We start from the raw sequence: 12,979 nt of genomic DNA on the forward strand, positions 1-12,979 counted from the left end.
ATAAAGGTTGGGACCTGATCTTGCACTTGATTCTGCATGGACCAGACCCCTTCATAGTCCATTGGCTTCAGAGATCTGAAAATCTTGAGATGTTTATTTTCCTCCTTTCCCTATTTTAAAAGTAATTGTTTTTCTCTCGCTCTCTCCCTTCCACCCCGCAAGGGTGTTGCTGGGTGTGTTTCAGCCAGATATTTACAATCTCCTGTCCAGCTCAGTAGGGTTGATATCCAGTGATGTCATCAAAGAATAAGGACATCATTACGTTGTTAGCTCTCAGAACAGGGATTGTCTCTTTTGGGTGTTTGCACAGTGTATCGTACAGCAGACCTCCCCCCTCACCGCAGTTAGGGCCTTTGGTCACTACCATAACATAAATATATAATAATAATTCGTTAATAGTTATAAGTCTTAGCAGATGTAATGCTCAGTGAGTGCTTATAACTTTAAAATGCTTCTCTCAACACCCTGTCGACAGAGAGGTTGACTAGATGACTCAGTAGGGCCTTTCATTCTGTAACTTCTATGACAGCGAAGTCTCTACTCCTATCATGAAAACTATTTTCTAGTAAAGTTTCAGATGTCAGCCTTTTTCCTCTCCTTGTTTCCTTCATGTCTTTAAACAAATGGAGGTTTTGTTCTTTTTTTTTTAAACTAGCAAAGCAGTTTTCCGCTTCCCTTGCTGAGCTGAAAATCATCTCAAATAAAGTTACTGAAAGTTTCCCCAAATATTCACCTTCTGACTGTGACTCAACATGGAAAGTTTCTGCCAAAAGTAAAGCTTTTCAGAAGGGTGTGCACTGTGTAAATTGTTGTATGTTGTTACAATTTGCAGGATCAGGGCCTTAGATTGCATACTGCTTGAGAGCAGGGTCCTAGCTGTCTCACAATGCCCTGCCTTCGCTCATCAAATAATAAATAACAATGTATGAACATTTTAAAACAGAGCTGCCCAATGGAAACCCAATTCTGCAGCTGTTTGATTGCATAAAAAGCTATAATGCCTGTCTGAAAGTTCACTGTCTTAGCAGTATTCAGTAGCTGAAAGCCTCATTTTGCTTTTCATAGTCTAGGCTATTTGCTTAGCTCTATCAAATTTATTCACTTTAAGAGGCCTGCTAATTCTCACAGAGAGGGGTGGGAAAGAGAGCGAAAGAAATCCTAACATTAAGGTCTGTTAGAAAGAATAGGAGAGCTGGGCTTTGTGGGTCTGAGGAAGATCAAACACAACCTAATTGGTTTAAATGGTCAGTGTGGTTGACTGTGGAGTACTTTTCCTACTTGGGTAATTTTTACTGAAAAGCTGTAATGCATTCGGTTGTAACGTATCAGTGTTTTCCGGAAGACTGAATCTCAGTAGGACTCTGATAGTATTCAGAATTACTGAGATTGTCATTGTGTGCACTCTAGTTACTGGTTTCAGAGTAGCAGCCGTGTTAGTCTGTATCTGCAAAAAGAAAAGGAGGACTTGTGGCACCTTAGAGACTAACCAATTTATTTGAGCATAAGCTTTCGTGAGCTACAGCTCACTTCATCGGATGCTCTAGTTTCTGGAACACAGAGAATGTTAGGCTACAGCATTCGGAGTAGCTACACAGAGCCAAGGTGTATTTTGAGGGCAGCTGAGGTATCACCTGACCCTACGCTGGAGTGTTCTGTTTGTGCTACTCAGATGGGGGAGGATTTCATCAGTATACAGCTGGTGCAGGGGTGGGCAAACTTTTTGGCCCAAGGGCCGCATCTGGGTGGGGAAATTGGATGCAGGGCCATGAATGTAGGGCTGGGGCAGGGGGTTGGGTTGCGGGCGGGAGCACGGGGTGTGGGAGGGGGTGCGGTGTGCAGGAATGGGCTCAGGGCAAGGGGCTGGGATGCAGGAGGGGTGCGGAGTGCGGGAGGGGGCTCAGGGCATGGGGTTGGGGCGCAGGCTCTGGCCTGAAATCGCTTAACTTGAGTGGCTCCGGGGTGGCAGCAGCGCTAGGGCAGGCTCCCTGCCTGCCCTGGGCCCCTGCTGCTCCCGGAAGCAGCTGGCACCAAGTCTCTGTGGCCCCTGGGTGGGGGGCAGAGGGCTCCGCGCGCTGCCCTCACCTGCGGTTATCTCCCCCGAAGCTCCCATTGGCTGCGGTTCTCTCCTCCGGCGGGGCTGCTGCTGTGGTACAAAGGCGGAGACACAGCTCGGTGGAAGGGCAGGGGTTGGGGCTGGGAGTTCTGCTCCTTTCCCTGCTGGGAGGGGCAGCAGGGAAAGGAGCAGAACCCCCAGCCCTCTTCTCCAGTGGGGCTGCCACTGTGTCTTTCTGGTACAGTAACTCCTCACTTAACGTTGTAGTTATGTTCCTGAAAAATGCGACTTTAAGCAAAAGGATGTTAAGCGAATCCAGTTTCCCCATAACAATTAATGTAAATACGGGTGGGGGGGGGTTAGATTCCAGGGAAATTTTTTTTTTGCCAGACAAAAGGCATTATATACATATACAGTATAAGTTTTAAATAAACAATTTAATACTACAGTCGTCATTGCTGAGTATGAAGCTTGGTTGAGGTTGTGGAGTCAGAGCGTGGAAGAGGGTGGATCGTCCAGCTTCTCCTCTTACTGTTCTTGCTGAACTTTCTGAACTCAAAAAAAAAAACACATCTAGAGATGATTGTTTTGCCTTTTTTTTTTTTTTTTTGTAAGTTTCTTTATAGCAAGTCATTTAGATGACCAACTCCCCTAATCACTTTGGAGCTGCGTTCCCTGTCAGGATCGTCATCACTAAGGATTTGCAAGCCAGCTTCAATCATTTGGAAAACTTCAGAAAGACATTTGGCAGTCAAATTTTGATGGATTGGTTCTTGTTTTACTTCTTGGCCCTCTTCTTCCCTTGCTCTCATCACCTCTGGTTGCATCAGATCTTCATTGGTTAGCTCCTCTCCGTGTGATTGCAGAAGCAAGGGTAGGCGGTCTTTTGCAGCTTTAAATCCGGGCTCTGTCTTCTCCTCTCAGGAAATGTAAGTCCGCTCAGGCATTCTCTTCCAGTACAGGCATGTTTCATCGACACTGAAGACTTATTTAGGGGAATAGCCACCTTCCTCAATTATTTTCTCGAGATAGTTGGGGAATTTTTTAGTGGCTGCAATATCAGCGTTAGCCGCCTCACAAGACATGTTGATGTTATGCAGGTGGAAGTGCCTCTTGAACTGATCAAACCGTCCCCGACTTGCTGTGAAAGTCTCTGTGTGTGATCCTTCACCTTGGTCTCTCTTCAAATTGTCATACAAACTTTTTGCCACAGCTTGTATCACTAACAAGCTTAGAGGTATGTTCTGCTGCTTTTGGTCCTCTGTCCACACTGAGAGAAGATGCTCCATATTTTCCAGCAAACGACTTCTGGATTGACTTGTTGTAGCAGCACTAAGTGGTGTTACACACCGAGCACTAGCCCTAATCTTGTTGGCATTACCCCGAATTGTTCTCACAGTGGTCAGAGTAAGACCTAGAGCGATGCCAATGTCTGCCACACGCTGGCCTGTATCAAAACGCTTTAAAGTGTCTAATTTAGTACCCAAACTAATGGTTTTCCTGGTTTTCTTACTGCTGGTGGTACTGCTACTGCTAGGCACTCCACTATCACTTGCTGGACGTTTTTGACTCATGATGCTGGGTGATGCTCCTCTGGATGGCGCATGCATGTGCTACTCTTCACTCCCTTCAGCATGGAATGGCCAGGGTCATGCAGCATCAATCAGCTATTGCAAGGGAAAGAATTTGGAAAACCCATTTCATTCTCCATGGTAATCTGCTCCCCTAAGGGAAGCCCTGTGGGTTTAGGCTAGGACTAGTTATGGAGGTTCTTTCTTTCACAGTAGACCTGCTGGAGAACCAAAGGCCAGTCTTCTAGGGTGCCCTGGAAAAGCTGGTCCTGCTGTGTCTCCCCTAGGAACCATGCACTCAGCACCCAGGCAGCATTGCAGCCAATGTAGTAAGAGGAGAAATATAATGTTTGCTGCAGGGCTGTGCCCCTCCCTGCTGTGTGCATGCAGGGGCAGAGAGATGCAGCTGGCATTAAAGTGAATGGCAAAGGTCTCGTGGATTTCACCTTTATGGGAGCAGAGCCAGGGTCTGTGCATCTCTACACCACTTCTCCCCCTTGCTACAGTGAAGCAGACGCTGGAATGCTATTACTGGAACTTGGTTTGGGCGGGCTGCCGCCCCCTCTGTTCTTACCCCCCTCCAGCAAAGTGTGTGTGTGTGTGCGTGCGCGGGGGGTGGATGGAACGTTGTGTATTCAGCCGCAAGGCAGGGCTGCTGCTGTGCACCTCCCGCAGCTGCTTTGCAGGTGGCTGGTGGCCTTGCAAGCACTTGGCATAGCGCCCTATTCCCGAGCAGGGCGGCAGCTGGGCCATAAAGCAATGGTGAATTGCTGGGGGGAGGGAAGGCGGGGGGTTGAAGCATGCACGTGGGTTTACAAACATACGTACTGTACAGTACTGTAGTTGGGAGGTGCCCCCGCCTTACCCCACACAGGCACAGCCCACTGCAGACAAGGAGGCTGAAGGTGCCATGTTAGGCTAGGAAGCACCTTGAGCAGCAGCAGCTTCCCCTCCCCAGAGCATGCCGTGGCCTTGCTCCTCCCCCCCAGCCTCCTGAACGCTGCACAACAGCTGATTGCGGCGGGTGGGAGGTGCTCGTGAGTAGGGGTGGGGGGGTAGGGGAGCTGATAGAAGGGCTGCCAGCCCACCCTGGTTACAAGTTATGCAATGCTCTCTTAGAAAGTCGCTGCTCTTCTGGAGAATCCTGCAAGCAGTGGACAAAGCAGGCGGCCGAACGACGTTATAAGGGAGCATTGCACAACTTTAAACGAGCATGTGTTCTAATGGAGCAGGGACGTAACACTGAAACAATATTAACGAGGAGGATGTTAAGTGAGGAATTACTGCACACCGTACCAGCTATAAATAGCTTGCTGGTACGGTGTGGGTATGGTGTACCGCAGCGTACCGGCCTACTTCCGCGGCTGGATTTGGGAGGAATGAGAGAGGTGAAACTCCATGCTTCTGGAGAGTCACACTGGCATGACGGTGCTCTCTACTACTAAATCTTTGTTTTTATTTTGGTGAAAGAATGTCAAACCATTGCATAGATTGAAAACATGATAAATCTTTACCAAAGTTTCTGTTGCTTCTGTACTTAATTTTTACCTACCCCTGTTTCCCAGCTTATATCGGCTCTGTAAAGTATATATTAAATAAGAGACAGTTACTAGGGTGCACTGGAAAATAGAAATGCTTTTCCCTTGGCTTAAAAGGGCCTAAGGTATGTTCAACTAGTCTGTTTTTTTAAAAAAGCAACTGTTAACCTTTCTGTCCCTCTGCCCTTAAGTCCTGTCTAAATTTTCCTGCATTTGGATTTTCAGGCCCAAAGTAATTTTAGATAACTGTTTGTAAAATGGGGAGAGGTTTTTTTTTTTTTTTTCCTTTCACAGGTGAGACAAGGATCGTAAACATTGACACTCTAGTTGCATGAAATAGGCAGTAGATAGCTAAGCACTTTTCTGGTTCTGGGCAGTTGGTTGATGTATTTTTATTTTGTAGTAAATGAGTGATATTCTTCAAAGGAAGCTGTCACTGGAAAATCAGATTTTTACTGAAGCATAACTGTGATCCGTACATTGTCATGTTCAGTGCAAGTGCAGCACTAAAGCAAAGCTTTTGGGCAAAGCTAATATGCATCTGAGGGAAACCATCTGATGCATGTTCTTTGTGTTCCTCTGTTAACTTGTGACAATTTATGTCCTTTGGTTTGGATTTCAAATTGTTCTTACAAAAGCCTTTTATCATGTTAAAGGTGTATGCTCCACACACCTAGAAACCATCCATAACATAAAAACAAAATGATGAACAGCAGACTCTCATGACTTGTTGAACTAAACTGGCAGTTAGTAAGACGAGTATGGGGCTTGATTTGTGCACAGAATTAACTTTGTGAAAGGTGTGACTAACTTTTGTCAGTTGCTTTGGAAGCCTTATGTATCTGTCCATTCCTGCAGGGTTGCTCAAATCTCCATTCATTTGAACGATAAGGAAGGATTTGTTCTGTGGTGGTTGAATGTTGTGATACTGACTAGGCCTTTGCTGCTGAGCATTCTGGAAATTTCTGTCTGAGGGCTTGTCTACTCGACATGTTATGTCAGTATAATTTATGTCATGCAGAGGTTTGATTAAGCCACCCTCGTCAGCAACATAAGTTACCCCGACCTAAGTGCTGGTGTGGACAGCGCTGTTTTGGGGGGAGAGGTTCTCCCGCCAACATAGCTGCTGCCTCTTGCAGAGGTGGTTTTATTATGCTGATGGAAGAGCCCTCTCCGGTCAGCGGGGAGTATCTTCATCAGGCTTGCTATAGCGGCACAGCTGTATTGGAGAGGTTGTGCTTCTGTAGCACTTCTAGTGTAGACTAACCCTGAGTGTGAAGCTGCCTAGAAAGGGGAGAGAGACAGCCCTTTTGTAATGCAGATGTGAAAGGCCAGATTCTGACTAGATTTACACCACTGTAACTGTGAGGAGTAACGGAAGACAGTGGGAGTTTTGTCATTGACTTTGGTGGGAGCAGGGTCTTCGGCCTATTGTCTCTAAATATGCTTTCCTTTCCTCGGATGCTCTTTACCAAAACCAACATGGGCTTTGCAAAAGCAGATGTTTGTTACGATGGATAATTTTACATTACCACTGATTAGTATTACCATTGTGATTGATTGTTCTGTAATTGTATGTGCCTTGAAGACACTGTTTAGCTGTTTTAAAATTCTGTTCAGCCCCAATCTAAATCTTTGCTTCACTGGATTAGGGAATGCAGCATTTTCTTTAGAACAATTTCCATAAAGCCAGATATAGATTGTCTGGCTCTGGTCTGCTCATTACAAACAGAAATATCCTAGAGTGCACTTAGTTACCTGTTCTAAGAGGACAGTGCCATTTAAAGTCCTATCCAAGGCATACATTTGATAAGCTTTGTCATCCTTTTGTCCGCAGATCATAGACCCTGCATTTTAATTTACTATACATAATGCTTTCTTAATGAGTTCCAGTGGATAGCCATTGAAACATGTCACTGCAGCTGCTGGTGTAATTATGAAAAAAGAGTCTGTTATTTGATTTCCGTGATATTCCATGATGGTAACTAATATTTGAGGACAGGGTACAATAGAGGAAGAAAACCCGCTCCATTTAGACTTCAGTTTCACAGGACTAAGGTGCTAAATCAATTTATTTTGTTTATACGTGTACAAACTACTGATTGAAAACTAATGAAATTATATTTGTGTGTTGCAAGTCTTGAGAGACTCTGGTTTGCTTTGTACCAGAAAGCCAAGTAAAACTAGTAACACTATCAGGATTTTTTTGTTTAAGGGCAAATTAGTTTTCTACTACAGTACACAGAAACATTTTTACAGTATAGCTCCCAAAATAAATGCAGATGGAAGAGAGGAATTAAAAATAACAAAAACAGATAGACTGAAGTTGCAAAGCTACAGTAAAAATAATGCTTGATGCTGTTTCTCTAAGATTTTTGTTGTTGGTTTTTCTTGTTTAATTCTCATTATGCAGCAGATTCCTATGTGTAAGCCGCCGTGGTGCTTGCTTGGCATGCGTGTCAGTATTCTTTGTTACATGGGGCAATATTGCAACACACTTAACAAGGTTAAATGCTGATACGTTTTCAAAAGGAGGCAATGTTTCAATTATTGGGTTTTATGGTTTTCTAAATCATTGTTATTTGCATTGTGGTAAGGCCAGGCCTGAGTTCCATTGTATATGAGGCACTGTACAAACATATAGCAAAACAGTTGATTTGAAGTAGTCACAAGCTTAGGTTATTAATTACTGTTGGATGGAGCACTTCTTTAAATACACAAGGTTAGCAGTTTCTTTAATTATCCCAGGTTTGATTTTTTTATTTTTTATTTTTTTGTACCTTCTACCCCTTCCCACTCATGCTTGGGATTTTCTTGCTTACCATCTGTTTGTATGCCCCACACGTCATCTCCTCTGGTATCAGGAACTGTTTCAATGCAGGCTGTGATTGGAAGACTTTACCAAATCATAGGTGTGAGGTCAAACCTGTTAATTATGATATATTTTGTAAAATACCTCGCTGTGTGTTGGACAATTAAGTGTGTGTGTGTGTGTGTGTGTGTGTGTGTGTGTGTGTGTTAGGTGGGAGGGAGGGGTCTGCCCATCTGTAATAGTGTCAAGGGGGCTTCAAACAAATGCAGGGGTTTGCTTGTGTGGATCTTATTGCAGGATTAAGCCACAGATCAACATTTTAAAACCTAGGTGACTAAAATGATGCTCCTAAAACAAGGGGGCTGAATTAACATTGTTCAGACAACCTTAATTCTGCCATTACCTAACTTTTGAATGCTAGACTTTGCAACCTTTAATGTTTTTTAATACCGTTTTTTATATGTAATTTCCTATGACTGTGAAAAAGCATACTGAAAAAAACATATGCTGCTATGTTGATACCTACATGGTGCATCAGCAGCGCTGGAGCCTTTAAATCCACAGCCACTTGAACTAACTGTACAGAACCTTAGATAGCAGTGATAGGTTGTCATGCTCTTATGGACAAGCATTTAGAGGGGAATGAGACATATTCTTTGCCAGCTGGTTTCACAGAAATTTGATGGTAGCAGAGGAGTGGTGAGACCCAAGATATCCTGGATTCTACTCTAGGCTGTGGGGAGGAGTGTGTTCTAGTGGTCACTGACCCTCTGCCCTTGTCCCCTTCAGCCTGTCCTTGTCCCTGTCCTGTCTCTCTTTCCTCCTCTCCCCCCCCCCAGCTCCTCATCCCAGTCTTCCCAATCTGCACCTCTCCAGTCTCCATGTTCAGACAGTCAGTCTTCCTCTCATCCTCCTGGGGTCCTTGTCCGAGTCTGCTCCTAAGGCTACCCCATTGGAGACAGGTGACTTCCTCCTCCATGCTGCCTGGGCACCAGTAAGGAGACTTCTGAGAATGGAGGAGAGACTCCCTGCTCTCTGTTCCTGTGTCCAGCAACCACAGCGGCCCACAGCACCTGGGAGCAGCCATTTGCAGGAAAAATCCTGCTCAGTTCCTGCAGCCGTGGGATAGAGCATGCTCAGTGTTGATATAATCTTCAGAGAATGGAGATGCCACACACTGTCAAGTCGTCTTCTGAGCATGTGCTACCTGAGATTTTTCTAAGAACATGAACAAAACAACATATTGTTCTCCAATGTCGTTCTGAGAAATGGCTGAACCATTTTTGCTGAACTTTCAAATAAAAACCCCAACCCAAAACCTCAGTCTGAAGCAGACACCCTGCATGAAAAATGTCAACCTGAACAGTTAAAGTTTGGCAAAGTTATAAGCAGTTGAAAACAGGGTTGTATAATTAGGGTTCTACTTAAATCACGGAAAAATCACACATTTTTTGTGGGTTGGTCACAACATAAATAGCAAATTTTGGGGATGTGTTCATATGGTATATTCCATGCCTGACTTCGCTGCTGCTCTCTAGCCACCCAGCTCTGTGGGCAGCACAGAAGTAAGAGTGGCAGTACCACGACCTTCCTACAATAACAGCCGTATTTCATGCTCTGTGACGCTTTTTTCATGGCCATGAATTTGGTAGGGCCTTACTTATAATGGACGTGTCAGGCAACCTTAACTTTAGGTGGCGCTACAGGCTCAGTCTATAATATTGTGTGTGTTTGTACCCACATCTGTGTAACTATTTAAGAATTGGCAGAGAGTCCTGTGGCACCTTATAGACTAACAGACGTATTGGAGCATAAGCTTTCGTGGGTGAATACCTACTTCGTCAGGTGCATGTCGTGGAAATTTCCAAAGACAGGTATAAATATGCAAGCAAGAATCAGGCTAGGGATAACGAGGCTAGTTCAATCAGGGAGGATGAGGCCCTCTTCTAGCAGTTGAGGTGTGAACACCAAGGGAGGAGAAACTGCTTTTGTAGTTGGCGAGCCGTTCACAGTCTTTGTTTAATCCTGAGCTGATGGTGTCAAATTTGCAAATGAACTGAAGCTCAGCAGTTTCTCTTTGAAGTCTGGTCCTGAAGTTTTTTTGATGCAGGATGGCTACCTTTACATCTGCTATTGTGTGTCCAGCGAGATTGAAGTGTTCTCCTACAGGTTTTTATATATTGCCATTCCTAACACCTGATTTGTGTCCATTTATCCTTTTACAGAGGGACTGTCCAGTTTGGCCAATGTACATAGCAGAGGGGCATTGCTGGCACATGATGGCGTATATTACATTGGTGGACGTTCAGGTGAATGAACTGGTGATGGTGTGGCTGATCTGGTTAGGTCCTGTGATGGTGTCTGACCTGGAACAATGCTTCCTCAGCTCTCGTCCACTCACGCCCCTTCTCTACCTTTGCTACATTGATGACATCTTCATCATCTGGACCCATGGGAAGGAAACTGTGGAAGAATTCCACCACGATTTCAACAGCTTCCACCCCACCATCAACCTCAGCCTGGACCAATCTACTCGGGAGGTCCACTTCCTAGACACCATGGTGCAAATAAGTGACGGTCACGTTAACACCACCCTATACTGAATACCCACCGACAGCTATGCCTACCTTCATGCCTCCAGCTTCCATCCCGGACACAGCACACGATCCATTGTCTACAGCCAAGCGCTGAGGTACAACTGCATTTGCTTGAACCCCTCAGACAGAGACCAACACCTACGAGATCTTCACCAAGCATTCTCAAAACTACAATACCCGCACAAGGAAATAAGGAAATAGATCAACAGAGCCAGACGTGTACCCAGAAGCCTCCTGCTGCGAGACAAGCCCAAGAAAGAAACCAACAGAACTCACTGGCCATCACATACAGTCCTCAGCTAAAACCTCTCCAACGCATCATCAGTGATCTTCAACCCATCCTGGACAACAATCCCTCACTTTCACAGGCCTTGGGAGGCAGGCCAGTCCTCGCCCACACACAGCACGCCAACCTGAAGCATATTCTCACCAGCAACAACACACTAACTCAGGAACCAATCCATGCAACATACCTCAATGCCAACTCTGCCCACATATCTACACCAGTGACACCATCACAGGACCTAACCAGATCAGCCACACCATCACCGGTTCATTCACCCGAACGTCCACCAATGAAATATACGCCATCATGTGCCAGCAATGCCCCTCTGCTGTGTACATCGGCCAGATTGGACAGTCCCTACGTAAAAGGATAAATGGACACAAATCAGGTATTAGGAATGGCAATATACAAATACCTGTAAGAGAACACTTCAATCTTGCTGGACACACAATAGCAGATGTAAAGGTAGCCATCCTGCATCAAAAAAACTTCAGGACCAGACTTCAAAGAGAAACTGCTGAGCTTCAGTTCATTTGCAAATTTGACACCATCAGCTCAGGATTAAACAAAGGATCAGGCTAACGATAACGAGGTTAGTTCAATCAGGGAGGATGAGGCCCTCTTCTAGCAGTTGAGGTGTGAACACCAAGGGAGGAGAAACTGCTTCTGTCTCTGGAAATTTCCACTACATGCATCTGAAGAAGTGGGTATTCACCCACGAAAGCTTATGCTCCAATACATCTGTTAGTCTATAAGGTGCCACAGGACTCTCTGCCGCTTTTACAGATCTACTAACACAGCTTCCCCTCTGATATTTAAGAATTATTTATTATTTTCACATTAATTCATCAATATCAACATGCTGATTAAAGTGACAAAACTTAGTACATATTTTGGAAAGGGAAAAATACCTAAAAAAATGGGGGAGCTTCTAAATTATTCCCATCTGGTGTTTATAAAGGTAACTAGGAAAAAGATTGGTTTAAAGTAACTGTAATAAAAATGAGAACTCTTAAAAACCCACATTTATAAAGCAGACCACGGTACACTTATTTTTCTTGATGAATTTTTTTGCTTTATTTGTAAGCTGACTTGCCACCTGTCTTTCCCTGGCAAAACAAAGGGAAAAAAAGACAGGATTTGTAGGATATGGGTTGAATATTATTAATTGTATATCTTGCATGAGGTGGGGCATTTGTAATTACTAGTGACCATGTGTTTGAGAATTTCTCGCAGGGCTTTGTTTTAGGCTGTATGAAACCCTGTGCAAACTCTTTGAAAATATTTTGTGCTTAAAAATTTCTAAATTAGGCAACTGCTGGCATAATAGAAAATTCTATATACATTTCAAAAAGTGTAATCTGTCCTTTTACAAAAAATCATTACTTTTTAAATGGAATACCTAATTTTTCTTTCTTTATTTTTGTATCAATAACATGTATTTTTATTGGGACAAATGGAACTTACACCCACTGTTTGCAGCATGAAATTCTTGAATAACCACTCCTCATGCAGGCTGACTTTACAGACATGATGTTATACTTTGGTCTTAATGTATCAATTCTTGATATTCAGAAAGAAGCATGTGTGCCTCCATATTATGCTGATTGGTACGATGTAAATATCAAAGTGTCTGTAAATACATCAGGAGGGTAAACACCAGGGAAAGTGAAGAGCTATTTAAACTAAAGGACATTGTTGGCACAAGAACAAATGGGTGTAAACTGACCATGAATAAATCTAGGCTGGAAATTATAAGGTTTCTAACCATGAGAGCAGTGAGATTCTGGAATGACTTCCCAATAGGAGTACTGGGGCAAATGACCTAAATAGTTTTAAGGTGGAGCTTGGTAAATTTAGGATTGGGATTATATGATGGTGTTGCCTGAAATAGCAGGAGACCGAATTCAGTACCCAGGAGGTCCCTGCCAGTCCTATGTTCTGAGGTAATTTTGTAGCCAGTTTTGCAAAGTATTATTTAATAAAGCTGTTTAATTTAAATCTCCAGCAACTACCAGAAAGTCATTCCTCAGCATTTCTGCCCTCCATCTATCTAGCTCATGGAGTTTAGCTTTTGTTCCAGCAGTGAAACTTTTATTTTTTTTATTCTAGCCAGCAAACA

At 44.0% G+C, this 12,979-nt stretch overlaps 1 protein-coding gene across 5 annotated transcripts in view; it reads left to right on the forward strand.

Moving 5' to 3' along the window:
• The window catches only part of FAT3 (FAT atypical cadherin 3), a 559,302-nt gene that overhangs the window by 188,533 nt on the left and 357,790 nt on the right, over window positions 1-12,979 (forward strand). The window lies entirely within an intron of this gene.

The sequence above is a fragment of the Lepidochelys kempii genome, chromosome 1 (genome assembly GCF_965140285.1).
Source record: "Lepidochelys kempii isolate rLepKem1 chromosome 1, rLepKem1.hap1, whole genome shotgun sequence".
In the NCBI taxonomy this organism is placed as follows: Eukaryota; Metazoa; Chordata; order Testudines; family Cheloniidae; genus Lepidochelys; species Lepidochelys kempii.